This window comes from Pinus tabuliformis, chromosome 2_1 (genome assembly GCF_031772625.1).
Source record: "Pinus tabuliformis cultivar Carrire ecotype Pingquan chromosome 2_1, CPIR1, whole genome shotgun sequence".
Lineage (NCBI taxonomy): Eukaryota > Viridiplantae > Streptophyta > Pinopsida > Pinales > Pinaceae > Pinus > Pinus tabuliformis.
Window position 1 is genome coordinate 227,164,937 of NC_142299.1, and position 6,575 is coordinate 227,171,511.

Genomic DNA, 6,575 nt, shown 5'->3' on the forward strand with positions numbered 1-6,575 from the left:
ACTTCTCTTGAACATGTTGGCGACACTAAGATGAATTGGTACCATTGACCCAAAACAAAGTAATGGATGGTATGATATACCAACGGTGTGATAACCATCAAGCTGAATGACCTAACCCACATAGTCATGGTGATGAAGTGAAAGTGTCATGTTCAAGAGCGACTTTCTACCATAAAGTGTTTTCCCATTTTTCCAATTTTCCCCAGTCATTGTTGACCAATACCTCTTTATTTTTAATCAAGCTTGAGGAGGATAACATATGCTTGTTGTATAATTTCACCCTTCAGGTGAATCCATCACTATTTTATGTTTTAACGAGTCTAGCGAAGGTGAAACTCGGTCTTGTCTAGATGGACAAGTTTGTCGCTATTTGATGTTTTTAACGAGTTTAAAGACAAATATAACTCGGTCCTTTTCATGTTTAGAGAGTTTGAAAAGGGACAAAAAGGAAACTCCAAAAGTTCTTTTTTGTAAAATAATCTCTCAAGTCCGAAAAAGCGTAAAATATTACAAGAGAGATATCGTTTCCAATCCTTTAACGCGCCAGAAAGGACGAGCACTCGACAATCTTCTCATATTTAGAGAGTCTGAAAAGAGCTTAAAGAGGACTCCAAGGGGGTTCCTTTTTCATTTTTAACAAAGCTCGAAAAAGAGATAAAAGTTTTCTTTGTGGTCAAAGATGTTCAATTTGCATTTGAGCACATCAAATTTTTCATTTCAGTTTCTAAGCCTGCTCAAAACACCATCAAAATAGATCAAAAATACCTGTTTCATGGATAAAATGAATAAAAAATGATGTTTACTCGATTAATGTGCAAGAAATAAACATCAAAACAAGTTTTACCATTCATTTTTACCATTTCACATTTACCCTTTGATTTTGGTTCTTTGGAGCAGTTTTTACCTCGAAGTTCACCAGCTGATTGCGAAGGATTCAGTGGATCATTCCTCATGCCGTTTGGACCAGGTAGGAGCTATCTCTATTCTCTTTCATTTCATTCCATTCTTTTTTAGTTTCAAGCAAAAAATTTGAGTTTTTGAAGCCCCTAGGGTTTCAATTTTGAACTCTGGGATCAGCGCACCCTTTCAACATCAAAAGGTGCGCTACATTACACACACATAGAAGGCTGCATGCATTGCAGTGCACTGTCTCTAAGGAAGGGGTGTGCTGGGCACAAAACCCAAATTTACATAGCTAATTTCTCCCAAATTTTGCTCTGTTTTTTGCAAGAAATGGATCCTAATTTGTCTAATGGTTGTATTGTAGACATTCATTGGATCAAAATGGTGATTATATGGAGAGAACGAGAGCACGAAGAACAAGATATGATTTCCCTAAATAATCAGGGTACGGTTGAGGCCCTAAGGAATTATGGGTTACTCAAGTATTTTTGACTATCTAGCATGCGGCAGCAGATTGAGCTTTTATAGTTCCTTGTTTGTTCGTGGGATCCCACTAATCAGGCCTTTCTCATTAGGGACAAAGTGATCCCATTTACCATCGATGACATCTACTTTATGACTGAACTGTCGAGGCGTGGTGCCCCCATTTCACTATCTGGATTTGCCAAAGGAGGTGAATCAGTGAGAGACTACATATGACAGTTCTATCGGGAAGGTGCACAACCTAGTAGAGATGGAAAGATTAACATCAGGGATGTTAGTGATTTACCATTGAGGTCCATCCTCTTTACCATTGCCAAATTGGCTGGTAGTGTGACACTACACTTGGAAAATAGATCATACATGTAGTATGCTTTAGAGTGTTTAGAGCCAAAAGTGTTCAACTGGTGCGAGGTAGTACTTTCATCTGCGAAATAACAACTGATCAAGGTGAAAAGTAGAAAGACAAAGAAATTTGGCTATGGGTCGATCCTGATTTCTTTCACCTTGGAGAGAATTCTACTTATGCAGCCACAACTTGTTTAACTGGGTGTATCTAAACCTAGGGATCCATGGATGCAGAGATGGGTAGATCTTATGGCTAGGCATGCTGGTCAGTCATTGATCTCATTTACCCCTGCATTCTTTGAGTGGTTTGATCGACAGGATATGGCCATTGCAGAGTATCCATATTTAGGAATGGATTTCCATGGAGATCCAAACTTGATGTTACCAGTTGGAGCATAGTGGGGTGCTATCGGTAAATTGTTTGACCAAAGTGTTTTTTGATTTTAAAGTTTCTACATTTTTTGTGTTTTTTGATTAACTCCAAGACTAAACAAAATCATTTTTTATGTATGCAGATGTTGGACCTGTTCAACCTATGGGGCACCAACGAGAGGCAGGTGGGCTAGCACAGAGAGCTGTTGGGAGAGCATTTCTCCGAGACATAGATTTAGCTGAGACATTGACTGAGCTACATGACCACATAGAGGGTTTGACCCTAGGCATTCCAGATGTTCAGATCGAGGAGTTGCCTATGCGACTACAACACCACACCATTGGTGTGATGAGTTGTTAGATGAGACTTCTACGCATGATAGCATAGGTTGTGACCTGTTATCATGAGCACCACTAGTCTACTTAGATGTTTTCTGCATACATTTTGAGTTTTTGGGTTAAATGACAAATTTTTGTCTTGGACACAAACTATTTGTAAAAACTTTTAAAACAACTATCTATTTTACTTTCAAAGTTTTATTATGGTTAAGTGATGCAATCCTATTCAACTGATGATGTGAATTGAAAATATTTACTTTACATATGTCGCAAATGTCTATTTAACACATAATTCACTAGAGAATTAGTTAATGTGTTTAGATTTATGGAAATATGTTGATATTGAATAAACTCATAATACCTTTCCAAAATACGAACTCTAAGGAACATGCGATGAATTGCTGGGTTTCGAACGGTATAAATGCCAGTATGTTTTAGTACAACGAGTTGTGAGTCTAGCCTAATGATGATTCGGAAAATGCCAAGTGAAATGGCATTAGAGAGAAGTTCAATCAATGCACTATACTCAGTGATGTTGTTCGTTGATCGACCAATACAAATCCCTCTAAAACTCACTAACTCACTGGTTGCAGCGAAAATGGCCCTTGCTGTAGAGGATAGATTCTGCGTACTACAACTAGCCCCATCCGCATAACCAACAAATGGTTCCTAAAAGTTCGACATCTACAACAAATTAAAAGTGGATTACTTAACGAAATAAGAACTCTAAAAGAAACACACACACACATGAAATCAAAGCATATATATAGTGAGTTTTACTACACTTAACTAAGCATAGTAACATTTAAGGTACAACCCATTTCGGAGCTGCAACAATGTTATCCCATCATAGTCCACAAACTCGTAGGCACCTTTTGTCAAAACATGCTTAACAATATAAGGGCCCATCCAAATAGGTTCAAATTTTCCTGTGCCAAGTTTATCAAACTCCTGATCGTAAATCAAGACCAGATCACCTTCTAAGAAGACATGAGGCTTGACGTTTTTACCATATTGCGCCTTGATACGTTTCTTATGCGCTTCACTAGCCAATGCGACATCACGACGGGTTTCATCTAGATGGATTAACTCCAAGAAACATGCTTCTTCTTTAAAAGTGTCAGTTAGCAGGTCAATCGTGTGTTTGAGAGACGAGATTTCACATTGGATTGGTAAGACTGCTTCCAAACCATACACCAACTGATATTGCGCCTTAATACATTTCTTATGTGCTTCGTTAGCCAATGCGACATCACGACAGGTTTCATCTAGATGGATTAACTCCAAGAAACACACTTCTTCTTTAGAAGTGTCAGTTAGCAGGTCAATCGTGTGTTTGAGAGACGAGATTTCACATTTGATTGGTAAGACTGCTTCCAAACCATACACCAACTGAAAGGGTGTGAATCCGGTCGCATTTCTCACCGAGGTTTGATATGCCCAAAGAGCCGAGTACAAGATTAAATGCAAATTTATTTTATGAACTCCAATCATTCTTTGCAAAATGTGCTTAAGGACTTTTTTGATAGCCTCAACTTGTCCATTAGCTTGCAGGTAATATGGAGTAGAACTATCATGTGACAGTCCTAACTTGGCGGTCAGCTCAACCATCATGTGATTGCGAAAATGCAATCCATGATCTGTAACTATGGCTTCTGGTACACCAAACCTGGCAACCACATGGTTGAAGAAAAATAAAGCATATGTTTCACTACTGTTGTAAAATGTTGGCATCGCCTCAGACCATGTGGTAAAATAGTCAACGACAACTATAATATACCCATGCCCCCAGCTGAGGTGGGGTTACATGTCATAAAGTCAATGCCCCATTTGGTGAATGGACCAACATCAATGACTGGATCCAGTGATGTAGGTGGTAATCTAGTTTTTCAGTCAAATATCTGGCAAGCATGGCAACTTTTGATAGTAATAAAGCAATCTTTGAATATGGTTGGCCAAAAGTAACCAACATGGAGAATTCTCTGTGTGGTAGCATAACCAGATAAATGTCCACCACAAGCACCTGAATGAAATTCATTCAAAGATTTTTTGGCTTCCTCATGAGTGAGGTCCCTACATAAAATCATATCGACACCATGATGATAAAGCATATCACCAATGATCAGATAATCTTTCGCTTAGTATCGAGTACGTCATTGTTTAGAGCTAGAAGTATTATGCCAAAAATCTTGGGTCTAGAGATAGATCAGTATATCTCCATACCATGGATCACTTGACGAGATAAGAAATAGAGACTCATCCAAAATTGATGCTTTTGATGTTGAATCATTGGAGGATGAGGGAAGGTCGCAAAGTAACTCGACGAAAACAAGAGATTTCTTTGATTTATATTTGATGAACTCCAAATCAAACTCCTACAAAATAACTATCCATTTGGAATATTTTCCCCCCAGCAATTGACGTGACAAAATGTATGTCATAGGGTTACAATCCGATATGATGGTAGTTTTACGGAGGAGAATGTAATGACAAAATCTTTGCACAACTTGAACAACTTCCAAAGCTAACTTTTCGACGTAGGAATACTTACTTTCCATATCGTTGAGATTACGACTCAAGGAATAAACATGATGTTCAATTCCACTTTCTTCTTAGACTAAAACCATACCAATGGTTGTATCTGCAGCAGTGAGATACAGGTAATAGTCTTTTTGATAGTTTGGGGCATACATTAATGATGCTCTAATCATGGAATCTTTAAGAGTATCAAAGGAAGCTTGCACAACCTAATCCCAATGGAAGGGTAACCCTTTCTTCAATAGACGTGTGAAACCTTTAGCCAACTCAACATGGTTTGGAATGAACCCCCTCATAAAGTTTTCCTTCCCTTGAAGTCCCTATAACTGTAACAAGTTTGAAGGTGGAGGCAAGTCAAGGATTGCCTAAACCTTAATTGGATAGAGTTTAATTCCATCTTTTGAGACCACGAATCCAAGCAATCGACTAGAGCCAACACAAAACACACGCTTGTGTGGATTGAGTCTTATCTTATAGTGTCGACACTGTAAAAATATTTCTCTCAGATGTTGCGGGTGACCAGACTGCTTTCGTGAATGAGCAAGTAAATCATCAAGACAAGGTTGAACAATGTGCTTGATGTCATGGAAGGCACAATTCATTACCCTCTGAAATGTAGCCCCTACATTCTTCAAACCAAAAGGTAACTTTTGATAGGCGAATGTGCCCCATGGACAAATAAAATTGTTTTAGATTGGTCCTATGGGCATATATTGATTTGATTGTAGCCAAAAAATCCATCCATGAATGAGAACATTTCACATCCGACACATTCGTCAATAATCTAGTTGATAAAGGGTGTAGGATAATTGCCTTTTGGACATGCTTGATTTACATCCCTATAATCGACACACATTCGGATTGTCCCTTGTTTTTTCATAACTGGAACAATGTTAGATACCCAATCGGTTAGAGGTACAAGGAAAATGAAGCCAGCATGCAAAAGTTTTTCAACCTCTGCTTTAATGGCAACAAATTTCTTAGGATGAATAGGTCGAAGCCACTGTCATACTGGTTTGACATTAGGGTACATTTTAATCTCATGTTCAACAATGCTTGAGTCAATTCCTGGCATCTCCTTGTAAGATCATGCAACAATATCTCTAAATTCACGAAACAGAGCATGGTAATTATCAAGTTCCAATGGAGAACAATATTTGCCAACATGAATGCTCTCTACAATGTTAGGCTTGGTTGAAATGTTTATAGAAATTGTTTCTTCTATGTTTGACAAATTACGCTCAGAATCTACAGTATCTATCCTAACAAAATTCGACAGGAAATCAACGATTGATGGGTGGTTTAGTTCATTTGAATATTCTTCATTGTCATCTGGAAGATGGGAACGATGATGATAATCTTACCACGGTTCCTCTCCTATCATCATTGATAGGATGATTCCTTCATCCGTAGAATGTATACGTGAAAAAGGATATGAAGAGGTACCATATTCTAATGACCTATCTACCCATACAAAATTTGAGTGTGGATTTGGGTTTGCTGCACAAGCCCGAAAGATCGATTGATATGATGATTCAATGGGGCTTAACGACAATACCTCAAGATTACTATCAACTTCAAATTGGTTGGAAATC